This window comes from Myxocyprinus asiaticus, chromosome 10 (assembly GCF_019703515.2).
Source record: "Myxocyprinus asiaticus isolate MX2 ecotype Aquarium Trade chromosome 10, UBuf_Myxa_2, whole genome shotgun sequence".
NCBI classification, from domain to species: Eukaryota; Metazoa; Chordata; class Actinopteri; order Cypriniformes; family Catostomidae; genus Myxocyprinus; species Myxocyprinus asiaticus.
This window is the reverse complement of record NC_059353.1, coordinates 19,041,869-19,061,440: the sequence shown is the minus strand read 5'-3', so window position 1 is coordinate 19,061,440 and position 19,572 is coordinate 19,041,869. Positions and strand designations below refer to the sequence as shown.

Below are 19,572 nucleotides of genomic sequence, written 5' to 3'. Positions count from 1 at the left end.
TGCATATGGGAGGACAGCAAACTGCTTGCTTTTAGATAGCAGACAAAGTACTCTGCTACAAATGGATGCATGGAAAAGTTCAGAGCAATAATTAGATTACATTTAAGTATATTAAAATGTAAAAAAGGAACAGAATACAAACAGAATATTAAAGTCTCTATGGCAGAAAATACACAAGTATGCTTTGTTATAAAAGAGCATCATTTTGGGGCTCTTTGATGCTATAGGAACAATGGTATATGTGTATATTGTACAGTCTAACATAATGGATATTGCAGTATAAAATTTGTGAAGTGAAAATAACTAAAAAAATAATAATTTCAACCATTTGTAAGAAAATTTTGAATTTTGAATCCTGTCTAGCATTTTGTTTGTTGTGGAGAAGACATTCCACTATTGGAGGTCAGGAGAGCCAGCTTTTTTGTAGTTGACCCTTTCATAACTAGTTATTTTCTAAAAATTGTTTCCACCTCAGAAGGATTCTGTTTTAATTTCCCACAACATCAACATGATAGCAACAAATGCAAATAAATTCCCCTTCAATTTTTTAAATCACACCTGTGGATTTGTGGTTTATTATGGGAGTTCAAAGTTATGCTGCTCTCCTGGTGTATAAAGGAAGAATATTGCTTAAGTTGCGTGAATTGTAAACCTGACATAAGCTGAAGAAATTGATGGATGCAATTGGCTTGTCTACTAGCATAAGCTTTGCTCCTAGAATTCAAATTGGTATGATTAATTGTGAAGCAAATGTGTTCAGACAGGCAACTTTAAAGAGACAAAGCTGCAGGAAAGAGTTTCAACATGGATGGACTTGAAGCTTTACTGCATGAAATCAATTTCATCCAAATGTGATAAGGAAATTAATTTTGAGACAGTTTAATAAAATTGTCTGCCATTTCAATTAATTTGATGAAAACTCTTTGTGATCTAGCCACCAGTAACAATTACTTTCAAGTGTTTAAACAAGTAGCCCCTGGACTGCAATTATGTTAAACAGACCAGCAAGGACAGAAAACTTAATCATTTACTCTAACTACTCGATTAAGAGTCAAAGATGACATTTAAACTCCAACGTCTGTCAGAAATTGACCAGTGTCCTAAATTCAATGGATACTGTGATAAACTGTGATTACTTTCACTGCACTTTCTCAAATAATGGAGGTAAGTGTTTAAATTTTTTTTAGAGCTGTCAATACTTTACACTTTAAGCTTTTAGACTCCTCACCGTCCAAGTGAATTACAAAAGTAAAAACTAGCCTTCAGCGCTTGAATATTCTACTCATGAGAGCTCCTAATTGCCATTTAATAATCCTAACAGGTTTGGTTTTAAGTTGGTAAGGCTTTAGCAGTACACCATGGTCATATTAAAGTACTTCAAAGCACTACTTTATAATTTTTTATAACGTAAGAGTCATTCTCTGATGATAGACAGAAAAAAATAAATAATTGAAGGATTTTTAAACTTTCCTGTTTTTCTCTCCTTCTGTAGTTTTTACTGTGACTAAACTTCTTTTTTCTTTCAAAAAGAGATTGTTCGGTTTGGTCACAGAGGGAACAATTGCTTTAATGATTTCAGGCAGCGTGTTCGCAGTCCTTGCGAAAACCAGCTGGAATCCAGCGCTGAACTGATGTGCCCGCACAAAACCACTTTGTCTTGCATTAAAATGCTGATTTAAGAATAGATCTAGAGATAGGAATAGATCTAGAGGTTGATCTAACTCTCCATCAGCTTAAAGCAGAATTCCTGAATCTGTGTTCTTATCATGAAAGCCCATTTGGACTGCAGCAGGCCTGCTAATTCCTATAAATGCATTCATTCATTTGAATGGACAGAGAACAGCTTGTGGCAAGCCATTGATTACACAAAAATGATTGTCTGTTTTCCATGCTGTCTGAATATAGCTGTGCAATATCACATTGGAAAGAAAAATTACAAGTGAGATCTCTTTAATCTGGACCTCTCTATTCAGGTTCGATGCATTGTAGAAATACACTATTCACAGTCATGATTCATTTATGCTACAAGTGAAAGTGTCCAATAACAGTGTGGTTACAGAGATAAAGTGAATAGTATTCGGCTGGTCATGTGATGTTAATATGTCAGCCTACTTCAGGTGACCTGATCCATGTAAAATAAAACAGCTTTTATTAGGTTAGGAGTGTAGGAGTACATTATGAATGATTTAATGATATTTTCAAAAGTTTGATAACTTTTTTAATGAAGAAAAAGATGAGTGCACTTTTAATTTTATATCTCTGCACTATATTTAAACAAATATTCTCATTTGTGTATGTTTTTCTTTCTTCTAAGCATCCTCCTCTCCTGCAAACACTTTAGGAGAAACATCTAAGACAAAGTTAATATTTGAATAAAACATAATTGAGAACTCCATTAAGTCTCCTGAATTATGGAAGATAACCTCAAAGAAAAATATATTTCCTGTGAGATAACAATACAACCCTTACACTCCATTTGACATTCTCCTTGGTCTATTAATGGTTGTATAAAGGATTCTCATTGTGATGACAGGAAGTAGCCTAGTGTAACAATTCTAATGATATGGGTGTCATACATGTCAAGCAAGAAGCCAACGTGATGTGTGGTCTTCATTATATGCCATTAAAAGCTTTAAGCTGTGAAAGTCAAAAAACAGATTGAAATAATGAGTGCCTGAGAGCAGGTGCCAAGACAGAGAAGTGTGATGTCTCTTGAAGAAATTGTTAAAAAATAAAAGAGAGGTATGACATGTGAGAACAAACACCTGGAGCCCCCGCAGGTGAGGGGACAGTGATCCTGTCAGCACATGAAAAAACGACTTGTCAGCGCTGATTTTAATTGGGCGCTTTTGAGGTGGCGGGTTTTATCTGGGTAGAAGAAAGCACCCTCCTTCAAGTGGCACAGGAGGCTGTGTGAATATGAGGGAGAGCACAGAACATCTAGACAGGAAAGCAAAAACCAAAAATAAAATGATCTGCTCAATCAGAATGCTGATATCTGCCGAGGGGAGGCAGACAGGAAAAGAGCGAGTCAGTAAGTGACAAGAGAGAGAAGCTCTGTTCTAAAACCTAGTGAGCTCCTAAGTTAGCATCCTAACTGCCATAGAACCCCAACAATGACCAGTGTTTCCCCTATATGCATTCCTTAGCAATGCACTGCTGCTGTTGAATTATGAGTACCGCTGCAGTAATTTCACATGGTTCATTAATATATTCTTGACGCAGCGTAATGCTTGCTAGCCCCAGTCAGCTGCACACTTTCTATAAAGTGCAGTAATGATGTTTTGTTTGTGAGTGAATCTGTCTTTTTTAACAAATCTTTGAAGTGAACCAATCGTTCTCATTTACCTTCATACACTGACTCATTTCTCTTTCACTGACGTCTCTCCCTTTTGATGCCAATGAGCTAGTTTGAAGAGCAAGACTGCTTTGGTGTCTTTTCATGCCTGAAAAGACTACCTAGCATGAGCCAATAGCATTCGAGTGTGGGTGTGAAGGAGCAATTGATTTAACCCATAGATACACATACAGGTTTGACCCACTGAACGAATATGCCCCTTAACTTAATGAGCGAGGATCTGCTGACTGATTGAAGGAGAGGAGGTGGTATGTTGTTCGTACTTTGGTAATCTTGTTCAACAAGGAGAGAAAGTGGCTGGATGAATCATGATTAAAAGTGAATGATGACATCAGGACATGATCGAATCTCTTATAATTATGTGTAGGCTAATATCCTTTTTTGAAGAGTCATGCACAGCACGGTTTGTTGTCATTTGTGGGGAAAATGCTTATGATGCTTCATCAATCTGCTGAATTCTAGATTTGAAGATACGTATATTTTAATATAGTATAATTATACTTGTTTCAGTTGTGAACAACTCTGTGCTTTATCAACGGTTTAATGACTCGCTCAAAACACATAAAAAGATGTAATTTTTTTGCCACCTATACTGGTTAAGGTGTGATTTGTAAAAATTGTCACTGAACGAATCAGAGAACAAATCTCAATGACAGGCAGAGAAATATCATCTTGAGTTAATTCACTTTACTAAATAAATGTGACATTTGTTGTAGTAATAGGTTTTTGTGGTGTTTGACATAACTAAACTATAAAAGTTGGGAAATGATTGATTTATGTTCTATAACTTTTGTTAATAAATGGAGAACAAAAAAAGAATGATTAGGACAGATGAATCGTACTACTAATAAATAGACAGTAACAATAATATATGGTTTGTCTGTATTCTTCAAGAGATTTCAGTTATTTTGATAACTTTATAAATGTTTATTATAGAAAATGACAATATTCTGAATGAATATTAGCTTGCTAGTTTGAATGAAACACAGTTTAAAAAACAAAACACCATCTATGCAACAGAGTGGAATACATTAAATGCACACATCTAATAGTGTCATTGGGGGCTGAGCCCCCCTAAGATTGAAATACTAGAATCAACCCTGGTTAATATTATCTATTTGCATTTATGTTTAATAAAAATAGACCAAGTTATTTTCTGTGTTAAAGCATTTCATAATTTGACAGTTACTATAGCTATTTGGACTTCCAGAGCCTTTCAAATGTCAAAAGCTCCCAGTAAATAAACACACACAACAAGCTGAACATGAATAACCCATCTATAATTATTCTAAAGTTATTTTAAGCTATTCCTCCACTGACACACGCAAATGCTGGTCTGGCGTTGCGGGCTCATAGACGCATACACAACAGCACCGCTGTTGAAAAAATCTTTGGGGAAACACTGAGTGACTAATTTGGAATGATCTAAATAGGCAGCAATTCTATGCACCACACAAATGTATGGAATGCACAGGAAACTCAACTCACAATTGATTTCAATAGAGACGTGACACACTTTAAAAATTTGATTTTCTGATAATTACAAAAATACAGCTCACACGAATGGTGGCTAATATAAAACAATCAGCCATGAGAAGCAATGGTAAAATCACTGTAACGCACAGACTCGGTGGCTTATTGCTTTTACAAAATGGTGACAACAGCAATATGATGAAAGACGGCATTATGATGAAAGACGGCAAGTATGTAACGCTGTAATGCTGTCGATTGAGCCTAACTTCTATTGAACCTGGAAGTAACTTTTTGGACTCAAGATGGCGCCGAGTATGGCTGCTGCGTTGCGTGCTCCGACACAACATAGCAATGTTTTGTTTGTTTTGTTCACAATTCTTATGTTTTTTGTCTTGGATGTTGTCTGCCTTATTGTCTATGACAGACAAACACTTTTGGACATTGGTTCAGCGATCTCACACCAAAAACCGGACTTCACATTCCTCAATGCCGACCTGCTGTTTACAAACACGCAAGCAGAGCCCTTTGTCTGGGCAGCACGGCCGCGGAAACGCAGGAGGAAAAGGGGAAACAGAGCCGGCGTTCTCATCAGAGTAAGACGCCGCGCAAATCGACCCCCGCTACCCACTATTCTACTGGCAAATGTTCAGTCTCTGGATAACAAGCTCTGCGAGCTGAAAGCACGGATCTCTTTCCAACGAGAGACGAGGGACTGCTGCATTATCTGCCTAACAGAAACTTGGATGTCTGCGGAGATTCCAGACTCAGCCATTGAACCCGCGGGGTTCTCCGTGCACCGAGCGGACAGAGCGAAAGACCTCTCAGGTAAAACTAGAGGAGGTGGTGTATGTTTTATGATCAACAAATCCTGGTGTGATCAGAGGAACATACATTCCATCAAGTCTTTCTGTTCTCCTGATCTGGAATTTCTTATGCTTCTGTGTCGACCATTCTGGCTACCGAGGGAATTCACAGCGGTCATTATCACAGCTGTGTACATCCCCCCACAAGCCGACACAGACCGGGCACTCAAGGAACTGTATGGGATTATAAGTGAGCAGGAAACCGCGCACCCTGAGGCCACGTTCATTGTGACCGGGGACTTTAATAAAGCCAGTTTAAAATCAGTCGCACCAAAATATCACCAGCACATTAGTTTCAACACACGAGGGGACTGGGTTTTGGATCATTGCTACTCTCCGTTCCGGGATGGCTACAAATCCCTCCCCCGCCCACCATTTGGCAAATCGGACCACTCTTCCATTCTGCTTCTGCCCGCTTACAGGCAGAAATTGAAACAGGAAGCACCCACCCTCAGAACGATCCAGTGCTGGTCGGACCAATCAGACTCTACGCTACAAGACTGTTTTGATCACGCAGACTGGGAGATGTCCCGGTCCGCCTCTGATGACGACATCGAGCTTTACGCTGATAGCGTAATGTGTTTCATCAGAACGTGCGTAGAGGAAGTGATTCCGACCAGAACTGTACGAATCTATCCGAATCAGAAGCCGTGGATCAATAGCGATGTTCGCGCGGCACTTAATGTGCGGACCTCCACTTTTAATTCCGGGAACGCGGAGGAGCATAAACAAGCCAGTTATGCCCTCCGAAAAACTATCAAAACAGCAAAACGCCAGTACAGGAGCAAGATTGAAGGACAGTTTAACACCACCAATTCTAGAAGCATGTGGCAGGGAATTAACATCATCACGGACTTTAAAGGGAATAAAAACTCCGCCATGAACACCGCTGCCTCTCTACTGGATGAGCTAAATACTTTTTATGCTCGTTTCGAGGGAAATAACACCGCCCTCGCGGAGAGAGCTCCCGCGGCCGAAGCTGCAGAGGTTAGTTCACTCTCCGTCTCTGTAGCGGATGTAACCCAATCCCTCCGACGGGTGAATATCCGCAAAGCCACGGGTCCAGACGGCATTCCGGGCCGCGTCATCAGAGTGTGCGCGAAGCAGCTGGCTGGTGTTTTTACGGACATTTTCAACCTTTCCCTCTCTTTGTCTGTAGTCCCCACATGCTTTAAAACATCCACCATTGTGCCTGTACCAAAACAATCAAAAATAACTTGTTTAAATGACTGGCATCCTGTTGCTCTGACCCCCATCATCAGCAAATATTTTGAGAGACTAATCAGAGATTACATCTGCTCTGTATTGCCACTCAATCTTGACCCGCTGCAGTTTGCTTACCGCAACAACTGCTCCACTGGTGATGCCATTGCATCTACAATACACACTGCTCTCTCCCACCTGGAAAAAAAGAACACTTATGTGAGAATGCTGTTTGTAGACTACAGCTCAGCATTCAACACCATAGTGCCCTCCAAGCTAGATGAGAAACTCTGGGCTATGGGCTTAAACAGCTCGCTGTGCAGCTGGATCCTGGACTTCCTGTCAAGCAGACGCCAGGTGGTTAGAATAGGCAGCAACATCTCCTCATCACTAACCCTCAACACTGGAGCCCTGCAGGGCTGTGTTCTCAGCCCACTACTGTATTCCTTGTACACACATGACTGTGTGGCAACACATAGCTCCAATGCCATCATTAAGTTTGCTGATGACACGACGGTGGTAGGTCTGATCACTGACAATGATGAAACAGCCTACAGAGAGGAGGTGCACACTCTGACACACTGGTGTCAGGAGCACAACCTCTCCCTCAACGTCAGTAAGACAAAGGAGCTTGTGGTGGACTTCAGAAGAAAAGACAGAGAACACAGTCCCATCACCATCAATGGAGCACCAGTGGAGAGAGTCAGCAGCTTCAAGTTCCTGGGTGTCCACATCACTGAGGAACTCACATGGTCCGTCCACACTGAAGTCGTTGTGAAGAAGGCTCATCAGCGCCTCTTCTTCCTGAGACGGCTGAGGAAGTTTGGAATGAACCACCACATCCTCACACGGTTCTACACCTGCACTGTGGAGAGCATCCTGACTGGCTGTATCTCCGCCTGGTACGGCAATAGCACTGCCCACAACCGCAAAGCACTGCAAAGGGTGGTGCGAACTGCCAGACACATCATCGGAGGTGAGCTTCCCTCCCTCCAGGAAATATATACAAGGCGGTGTGTGAAAAAAGCTCGGAGGATCATTAGAGACTCCAGCCACCGGAGCCATGGGCTGTTCTCACTGCTACCATCAGGTAGGCGGTATCGCAGCATCAGGACCCGCACCAGCCGACTCCATGATAGCTTCTTCCCCCAAGCAATCAGACTTCTGAACTCTTGATCTCCCACGATCAAAATACATCAGCACTGCACTTTATTACCCTTACTCTTATATCTCACACCGGACTATTATAAATTATATTATTATTATTATATTATGTTCCCTCTTAACAACTGACTATCAACCGACAGCCTGAATGTCAATACAGTACAATACTGTACTTTATATATATATATATATATATATATATATATATATATATATATATATATATATATATATATATACTTTTTTTTAATATATATTTTTATTTTTAATTTTTATTGAATAATGTGTATCTATATAGTAAAAAAAAAACAAACAAAAAAAAAAACAGCGTATTGTATACTGTACAGTGTATGTTATTATTTGTATATTGTTGAGTGTAATTATGTGTATAACAGATGTTTAAATTGTGTTGTGTTAATTTGATGTTTTGTAAATTGGTATATGTCTCATCACTGTCACGACTGCTATGTTGATCGGAACTGCACCCAAGAATTTCACACACCATTGCACTTGTGTATATGGCTGTGTGACAATAAAGTGATTTGATTTGATTTTGATTTGATAATCCTTGAATACAGAATGTGCTATGTCGGGTATGCGTTTAAAGCACTGATCTATAACATAGAACAGGATTGCTGATGACGTTATTACATTGAAGTCCTATAAACCAGGCATCATAGGAAATCATCACATTCAATGAGTAAACATTAGCCATTCAATCACCGATTTTATATCTGAAATCTTTAATGCAAACTTCCAGCGCATATAATTGTGTCAGGAATCTTTCCTACTTCTTGTTTGCCAGAGCGAGTTATGTTCATCTATATAAGACAGTGGCTCTAACTAACTTCCATAATTAGCAAATTAAAAGTTAATAACTATTGTCACTAGGGGCCAGTCGTTAAATGCAACAATCAGATCTAAAACAGCTGCGGTATCGGCTATCAGTCATTGAACCACTCTGACGATTAGGGAATACCAATATGGCCGTTTGAATACTTCCAGTGGCATCACTACTTGCTGGCATTTTACCATTGTGTCAGTAATCAAGTTATATATTATAAATCAGTAGTTTAAAGGCATATTACTATAGACTTTGAACATTGCTCATCAAATCAGATTTCAGAGTTGGAATGATCCGCTGTATAATAAATCATTTTAATTACCTCAAGTGTTATTTATCAATAATTTTCAGCAATGAATTAAATATATTTATTATCAATCTGCCATCTTGGATTAATTTTTCCACTGAACTTTGTGTTCTGGGGTTGCATTTTGGGATGCATTCTCCGCGAAGGATACATGTAAAGCAGCCTTAGAATTTGGCTAAAATAAGGTATCTTATAGCATTATTAAGTTGCCTACCTTTTGGAACAGCCTTCACGATAAGAGCACCCTTCTGATGCCTCAAAATGCTGCCTCCATACACAGCTTAATGGCTTTTGGAACAGTGCAAAAGTTTCTGTGAGTTTGTGTGATGGAGTATTTTAATTTGTGCTTGTGAGATAGTGAGAGAGTGAAACCAAAAGAAATCAGAGGCGAGAATTAACATCAAGTATTGAGTTTACAGCAGAGAGGACAAAGCAAAATTGTAATTAAACCCTATGCACTGCTGTTCCACCTGGCTGCCTGTCCTCATTAAGCAATATATAATTAACACTGCACAGGCGAAAACATTCTCCCCGCCCTCGATGTGATATTATAACTCAAGGTGGGGTACGGGACTGGTACAGCCTGGTGGCTGTCCATCACATGTCCATGGGGAACTGGGATTATTCTTAAGCAGGTCTGTTCCATTCGGCTGCATGATAACACTGGGCCGCCTGGTTGAACAGACACCTGGTTGCAGAAAATCCCAGCACTGGGCTGCCTGGTTGAACAGACACCTGGTTGCAGAAAATCCCAGCAGCCCTTCCCTCTGGAGCAGACCACTAATCAGGTGCTATTGAGAGGGAGAGAGATAGAGCCAGCCCAGATTTGAGTCCCAAGACAGGGCACAGCTGAGCTGAAACCTGTTAAAGTCAATTATACTGGGGAAGAGCTCCAGGAGAGGGGAGCCATGGGTGAAATTAAAACCCAGCTCTGAGGTGACAGACGGTCTGTCTGAGTGAAGGGATAATCTTATAAACATCTGAAAAATAATCAAAATAAGGCCTGGCAAATTAGTCACTAAGGGGAGAATTCACTAAACAGTTGCGCCATTTTGGCACATTGTATTTCAGTGCAAAAACCGGTATCTTATTATACAGACTACAGAGCTGTGCCGTGAGTATTTAAATTAAGTCATCTCCATTCTTTTCAGTGCAAACACGCCTTCTTTCTATGTAAATGAGTCTCATTATAGAATGTGACAGATTCATAAATATCAGGTCCGATCAGACATTAATTGCAATCAGGTTGTGCCCACAGCGCCAATTTTGAAAACGTGTTTGTGCTATAACATAATTGGCATACTGTAATTATTTTAAAAATCAGGCACCAAAACAAGTGACAGTGCATACAAATGAACACTATTAGCAAGTGCAATTCATTATTAGTGAATTTCCCCTTCAGTGTTTTAGAATAAAAGAACAATGCAGTGGTCAGAAAGCTAGAATATTTAGTTTTCTGAGCACATTTTAGTGCTAGACCAAATTAAACCATAAAAATTAAGTTCTCAATTAGTTTTTATAGGCTAAAGCTTTGATTATAATATCCAAGGGCGTAGATTTGGCTCGAACATTGGGGGAGTTGTGGCATGAAGCATTTACTATTGGGGGCCCATCCTCCCCAGAATCTACACTTCTGATAACATCTTATTTTTAAAGTGTCTGTGTCTAACAAACTAGAATGCAACCAAAAGAGTCAAGATTGTTATGTGTATAATATAAATATTGGATAGATTTTTCACACAGAGGATGATTTATCACAATTTATTCATCAATCCCAAGAAATTAGAAAGCTGGCATAAAAATTTGGAACATAGAAAAGCAGACTGTATATATCAACACAGAAAATGGCTGTCCGGATAAAAAATAAAGCAGTAGCAGAAATAATAGACCTTTTTCACAGACTGTGATGACGCGTTTCCAACTTATTTAGCAGCGTAAATCTCGCACTTTTTTTTATTTTTTATACTATACATTTTTTTAAATATTGAGTGTACATTTATAACATTATGTTTTGTGTTATATTGCCCTGGAATTAGTTTTAAAAAACAAATTACCACAGCTGTGAGGGGGTTTCTATTACAGCTGCCGAGAGAGTGACAGTAAATTTGGCATATTCTCCAATTTTACTATCTTAATCCACCGCTCTCTATTTTTTCCTCTTCTGTAAAGTCATTCAAACGTAATAGTGGATTTTTTTATTTTGGTCTTGGAGCAAATGGGTAAGTGAAAATAACATTTGCTGTAATCTCCCGTTCACTCCCATTCACTGCTGTCGAAGTTTACCCTGGAAACGTTTACTTCCGCGCTCCAAAACCCAGAGTGTGAAAAAGGTCTATTGACCTATCCTACAGCTACCATGCAGCTCTAATATAATATTACCTATTTCTTTCAAGAAAGGACATATATATCCTGAGGTACCTGCTTTTTGATTGTACAAAACAAGCTTTTAACAATAAAAGTGTAAATCTTCAAAGTCCATCTGTTGTCATATTATTCATAATTCCATTTTCATTTGGAGAGCAAGATATTTCAGGCATGCAACTCAGGCAAGAAAAACACTTCAGAAGAGCCCTTATTTTTTGCTGTCTCACACTGCAAGGCCAAGCACGGAAAAAAGTTTCCCATTTTGTGTTTACTGTATATTTCAAAATGTAGTCTTCATTTTCATTTTCTATATAATCTGAATGTCAATAGGAGCATGCGACCTTTAAACTGGGCTGTAATAGGAGTGAGTTGATTAAACATAATGAGAATATCCTTATCATTTGCTGAGATCACCTCTGAAATGAAGCTTTGATATGCATGTTTTATACTTTTAATTAACCTTTAGAGAAAGCTTGTCTCATCTGAGAGGAATTCTCAGGACAGAATGAGACAAAATTAGGATTTGTCATCAAGCATTGGTACAACAAAAGCAAAAATCATTAAAATATCTTTATCTGTATTTGTTTTCCATTTCTCAGCAACAACACACCTACAGCAGCCCAGTAATCAGTTCAAATAAAAAAGAACAACCAATCATTTTACCTCAGACATATAAACAAGTCTCTTGTTCTGTCTTGCTTATCAATGATTGCAGCTTGAATTATAATGTTAAATTAAAACTGCTCAATTAGTAGTAGGTGTCACAATAGGCAGGCAGGCGAGATGGGCAACCATGTAGGATATCAGTATAAGACAGTGGTGTAGACAGGGGCGTCATGCACCATTTTTTAAAGGGGGCACCGATGGCAGTCAGTACATTCGCATGTGCATTTATGATCAAGCCACAGCAAATTCTTGCATAGTCGATCTGAGTCTTCATCTGTTTTACCAAGCATACATGACACAATGTTGAGGAACTGTTAAAAACATGTAGGCCTATGCATGCTGGACAAAGTCGAGCTACAATCGCATCGTCTAGGTCTGTTCATTCAACTTCAGTCTGACTTAAGCTTTTACATGACATTTTAAAAAGACAAATGATTGTTTAAGTCCAACTGAAATTGAACTTTTAAAGTGCATGTAAACATACCGAGTGTTAATAACTTATTATGTACATATTTTGATAGCATGCAAGGCTGTCCGGGTTCAAATCCTGTCATTTTATATATATATATATATATTGCATTTTTGCAGCTGAACTTGATATCAGTAATCACTATGCATTTTAATTGTTTGAAGAAAAAAAAAAACATCTGTCAATTTTTTTAAATAAATTATTTTGTGTTCCACTGAAAAAAAAAACAAAAAACAAAAGGTCAAGCGAGTTTGGAGCGACATGATGGTGGATAGATGATGACAGTTTTCTAATTTAGGCATATGAATGGGTGATTTTGGTCGTAGTGTTTAAGACAAACTCTTTTTCACCTAAAATAATTATGCAACTAATCATATTTATTTTTGAAAATTAAAATTATGAAGGGGGCACAAACAAAACGTAGTGTGTCAGCTCCCCAGTTCCCCAAGAGAGAGTTGATGGCAGCTGGCATACTGCTTGTGTCTGGAGATTGAGACTGTTTCTTAATGGTTGACTTCCCCCATTGATCTGACTTCTGTATTAGTGATTAGAGGATTACATTTTTAACCCTTTACGAACATTGCCTGGTCCTGTTTGGAGAGTTTTGCAGTAGGAAAAAGATCCAGGATAGAGCCTTCTACCAAAATATCTTGGTCTACAACCAAGGAAATAAAAGACAGTTCATAGTCATTCCAAACAACCACAAACTCAGGCTAAAAAAATCATACTATTGACCTATCCAAACTTGATTGATAATCAGATTGGTAAACAGGATTCTAGTTTACAGTAGAAATCTCTTGTTCTGTTTCCAAGTGTGTGGACTCGATTGTTTCAGGACAGAATTTCATGCTGTTTAAGTTATTGAGGGTTTTGAAATGCAATGGCATGAAATGTGTTTGTCCTCCTTTGTGACCTAAGACAGAGAGAGAGAGAGAAGACCTTCACATACACCACAACAAACATTTTAAAGACCCCAAGGAATCGCTTGACGAGGGCACTTTTCTTCCCTGTGTAGATGTATTTCTTATTGAAGCAGGATGTTTGGGTGGTAAAATATTGAAGGCTTCATCCCTTTTAAAACTTTGCAAATAGGCTTTGGTTACTTTAAGTGCTAGTCATGCTAGTCAGGTGGCATTAGGTGAAGGGACATTCTCATTCTAGAGAACATATGATCGTACAAATATTTGTGTAGTGCAATGAGTCATCAGTTGTTGTTTTTGTTTGTTTTATTGGAAGAGAAAGAAATAATGCTTAACTGTTTATATATGAAAAAAAAAATGAAAAAACAAAGTCAGAAAACTACATTTTTATTTCACAGCATTTTCACTACAGATGTGCATCCTTGAACTCTGTGGTTGGAATGACAACAATGAATGACAAGACATAATGAGAACAGAAATATTGATCTACACTTGTAGGTTAAAAATTATTAAAAAATAAAATAAAAAAATGCATGACACAAGTGTTTGGGAAGGATGTAAAGCCAAATGGAGAGTGAAAAATAATCTCTCCAAGGAAACTCTGGCAAATATCCAGGACTTTATCTTTATACGCAACTCTTTCCATCCACTCAGTCTCAGGAAGATCAAGGACAGCAAACAGAACAATCGATACAAGCCAAATGTTGCAATGCTTCCTGAAAAGCAAGTATCATAGTGTTGATTGCTAGTGCCCCTGGGTGGGTTCTGGACCTAACTGACTATGTGTAGTGTTGTCTCTGATGGTCTGCACATCATTTTAGTGGGCTGTTCTCTGAGCAGTGACCCTGCTGGGAATGGAGTCAGAGACTGTGTACTCACACGTCTGTGCTTATAATTATCCAGTCTTAGAGGTGTGTAATCGAAGATGGCAATTTTCAGAATTCCCCTGACAGGTGCATCATGCCTTAACATTTCTTCAGAACCTTTTTTATCCAGAAACTAAGGAAACTCTCTTCAAACATTGTACTGATTGTGTTGTCATGACATTGACCGTGTTTACATGCACAGACAAGAATTTAGAGTAGGACTTTTTCCTTGATCAACATTCTTGATTATCAGAGAACAGAACTCACAAAACATGTTTGAAAAGTTTGTAGTCGAAGAATGGATGCATTTCTGTGCCCAGCCTTATTTGTTTAAACCGTAGAGAGATAGTGGAGGCTAAAGGCAGCCACAGTCACACCGTGTCCTAATCATTAGCCAAACATCACGCAATAAAAGTTATCTTTTCTGTATTAATTAGAATTTTTATCCAAAGCAGCCGCGACGGGACATTCTGTCAATTGCTTGGTTTCTATTACCACCCCCAGGACAAAGGGCGTCCATGAGTGTAACTTGATCCATTTATGAGACATGGCTCATAAAATCGAGATTATCCTAGTTTTTTAGCGACGTTTGGTCACCTTAACCACCAGGATTTATTCTCAGTGTCTGCATTTTGTAAGAAACAACTCAACAAAGACCATTTTACAAGTACTGTCATCTGACGTAGTGGGCAACATATCAGAGTCACTGGCTCACAGGGACGTCATTTTGAGTCCATCCTGGGTCATGTACCGATCTCATTCCCCTTCTCTCACAACTACTTTCATATCTACAATCCACTTTCCCCAAAAATTAAGGCAAAAAGAAAGAAGCTATTTACTCAATAGTTGGCAGTCATCTCCCCTGGGGTGTGCTAATTTCAGCAGGCTGCGGTTTGTTTTCACACATCCAAGGGGCATGAGGATCTCAACAATGCTCATCTTGGTCGACGGGCCCTCGCACGACTCCTGGTGGACACTCTAACCTTCTCTGCTGCCAGGCCCATTACGCAGCAATTAGCAGCCGCGGCCCGCTGTGGTTGAGAGGACAGCTGCCACGCCCACATGGAAGCAATTCAATAAGAGCGGTGCAAGGAAACAAAAATGTACCGCTCACACACCTTTAAGAGGGAAATATACACACTGAGTGGGTATCAATAGCAGAAAGCATTGACCCTGAGCTATGAAGATTTCTCAGATGAGTGTAGGTTGCAGGAAATATTGCTGAGATTTGCCATATGGCTGATTGGATTTAGTTTTGGATTAATTGAATTAAAGGTTCTCGGTAGAAACGGTGCATGCTCTTTAGTGTGATGATGAGCGACAATCGGGGAAGAGGAATGTTGTCATAACTGCATTATTCACAAGTTCATTAGGATGATCAAGGCTGTACCACACAAATTTACGGTCACAGTGTGAACCCATTTGCCATTTGGTGGAATAAGATGCTTAGAGGGTTTCAAGGGAATGGTTTTATTGCGAATATAATAGGTGACAATATTTTAAACAACTGCATAACTTAAGCAGATGTAAAAAAAGATTTTGTTTTCACTGTGCATTGCTAAAACACATTTCATGTTGTAAATGTGCTCTAAAATCGTCCTTAAAAGAATGCAATTATTCCACCGGGAGCTTCTACCATAATCCATGGTAATTATTGATAGAAAATGCATTCATGACCACTAATAGCACATGTGAAATGAAAAACCAAAACAAATGAAACCAAAGCACTAAAGCAACCCCAGCAATAGTGCATCTAAGTAAGCACACCAAAAATTGCTCAATAAATCAGCGTCCTCCCACAGAGCTGGAGGAAAAGCTTATGATGTGTCATTTCATCAGTCTTTTCATCAGTAAATATGAGGGCTCTTTTAGAGGAGCAGCTCCATCAAATGCAGAACTCCTCACAACACGGTGGCAACTTCTGTCTGATAGCTTACTTTCAATGTAAATGAAAAAAAAACAAAAAAAAAACATTATGAGATAAGAAGAAAATATTTTTGTATTCAGAATGATAAATAAAGAAATGATAACTAAGCCTTAAGTTTTGGGTTTACCTATGAATGAGTGTGTGTCAAATAGATGTCACAAGAGCAAGGATAGAGGATGCAGTCAGGGAAAGAAGGAAGAATATAAGAAGGAAGAAAATGAAACATGCATTAGCAAAACAAATGGGCTAAGTAGCACATTTAAAATTATAGTGTGATGAGGAGGAGGGCGTGGCTGGGCCGTGAGGGTGCACGGCCAGCGCTGAGTCAACTAATCAGCGGGAGGGAGATAAAGGGGAGCCAGAGATGCCAGTTTGGGAGAGAGAGACACACGCTGCCGCGCTGTGTGTGTTTATGTTTGTTTTATGTTGTTTTAAGTTCAGTTACGTCATTAAAGTTATGTTGACTGTTCTGTCAGTTCCTGCCTCCTCCTTGCTCATCCTTTACCCATTACACTGGTAAAGGATGGGCAAGGAGGAGGCGGGAACCGGCTTAGCAGTCAGCAAAACTTTTAATGACATAAATCAACTTAAATCAATTTAAACGCACAGACACACACACACAGCAGCCGCGTGTGTCTCTCTCTCTTGAATTGGTGCCTCTGGCTCTTCTTTATCCCCCTCCTGGCTGATTAGAACAATTCAGTGCTAAAATGTGCTAAAATTATAATGCTATAGATCAATATTTCTCAACCCCACAACACAAATATGGCTTGCAGGTCCCTTCTGAGAGGATCGCAGACAGCAGGGTGTGGCAGGGCGGAGGGCGGGGCCGGGTCGTGATTCCGCACACCCGGCCCCTAATTGGGCTGATTAGCCTGAGAGGGTTAAAGGCCGACTGGAGACAGCAGTGCGGCAGAGAGAGAGTTACGGACAGCTATCCGGGATAGCAAAATTGGTTAGCAACTTTTAAAAGGCAGGAGAAAATGCTTCCCAAATTTTTTGTTGTTGACGTCAAAGGCTGTGCGGCCAATCAAATTCGGTGTGTTGCTGCAAATTTGGCCATTTGGAAGTAAAAATAAAGTTCATTTTCTCCATAGTAAAATTCTTTATTAAAGGAATATTAAGTTAAGGTCAATCAACAGCATTTGTGGCATAATGTTGATTACCGTTAAAAATAATTTTGACGAGTCCCTTCTTTTTTTTAAAAAAAAGCAACAATCGAGGTTACAGTGAGGGACTTACAATGGAAGTTCATGGGGCCAATTTTTGAAGGGTTTAAAGGCAGAAATGTTAAGCTTATAATTTTATAAAAGCACTTATTCTGTTAAAACTCATGTGTTATTTGAGCTGTAAGTTGTTTAAATTGTAATGTTTACAGTCATTTTAGGGTTTTAGGATTTGTTGACATTACACCGTCATAGCAATGATGTTGTAAAATTGGCTATGACTTTACACAGAAAAGGTTATTAAGTGAATTTATTACACTAAAATCATGTTAACACACATATTGTTTACGTCTTCTGGCTAAACTTTTGAAACAGTGAGTATTGTAACGTTCAAAAATTGGCCCCATTCACTTCCATTGTAAGTGCCTCACTGTAACTTTGATTTTCACGTTTTTTAAAGAGAAGGAGAGAAGAGTCTAAATTAATTTTTGTGGTACTCAATATTATGCCACAAATGCTGTTGATTGAGCTTAGCTTATATGAACCTGGATTATTCTTTAACAAAAATGTATAAACCTATAAAGACAGACCAACCATGAGCTCTAAGGTTGAAACAAATAACAATATAGTACATTTAAACACTAGTTCTCTCAAATCAGACACTGCTCATTTAGTGATTTTTTGTTACTTGGCTGTATAATATCACAGCCCCAATGGTTTACAGTAAACATGTTAATGAATAGAAAATAACTGTGACATCATTGGTAGAAAATGTCATGTAAATATAGTATTAAAATCAGTCAGATCTAAAGTTTGAGACCAAAGTTTCAAAGAAGCCTAGATCTACTTAGATATTCAAGTCCTATAATCTAACTCCTAACCCAGGATCAACCACTAGAATTTTCAATGTCCACATTTTGTAAGAAACCAACTCAACAAAGAGTGTTTTGTAAGTACTGTCATGAGTTGAAGCTCTGTACTTGTCAGAGCTGTGGCACAGTGGGCTGTGCACATTTAAGAGCTTTTGGCTCACAGGGACACAGGTTAGAGTCCGAACTGGGACATACCTCGATCCCATTCCTCCTCTCTAACACCTACTTTCCTGCCCCCAAGATTTAAGGTGTAATTATTTCCTAATTAATAGAGTTTTACTCCTAAAGAAATGAAATGTTGTTTTAAAATATTTTTAAAATAAAATCATGAACAATCACACGAGATGAAGACACACAGTCATACCAGTTACATTATAAAAGTTGCTTTTTTTTCTGAACAAAGAGGGTCCCCTCATGGGGGCCGCCATGTTAGGATCACATGACCAGCTGAATAGAACTCGCTTAATCTCAGTAACTTTTAAGTAACATGCGTCAAGCACAAGGAAGTGTAATCGAGCTTGAAATCATGATCGTGCCTGGAGACTGCAATGGCAAGGTGTACATTGATTTTTTTTTAAATATTGGTAACAATAAGGTTGCATTTATTAACAATATATTTTGTACAGAATTTATGAATCTTTGTTAATACTGTATTAGTAAATAATAATACAACTGTTCATTGTTAGTTCATGTTAGTTCATAGTGCATTAACTAATGTTAACTAATACAACATTTGATTAAAAAAAATAGTATATGTTGCAATTAACATAATCTAAGATAAATTAATGCTATAAAACTATTGTTCATTGTTAGTTCATGTTAACTAATGTTGTATACTAATGTTAACAAATGGAACTTTATTGTAAAGTTTTACTGTAATATTTTGGTCTGTTCTTACCCAAAAGCAACTGGATGGCTTCAGGAGACCACTGGAGTCATATGGATTACTTTTATACTTACTTTATCTGCTTTTTAAAGCTTCAAAGGCCTGATCACCATTCACTTGCATTGTATGGACCTACAGAGCTGAGATATTCTTCTAAAAATCTTCATTTGTTTTCAGTAGAAGAAAGGAAGTCATACACATCTGGAATGGCATGAGGGTGAGTA

The 19,572-nt window shown here is 38.6% G+C and overlaps 1 protein-coding gene across 2 annotated transcripts in view; it reads right to left on the bottom strand.

Moving 5' to 3' along the window:
* The window catches only part of LOC127447176 (histamine N-methyltransferase), a 380,204-nt gene that overhangs the window by 307,521 nt on the left and 53,111 nt on the right, over positions 1 to 19,572 (bottom strand). The window lies entirely within an intron of this gene.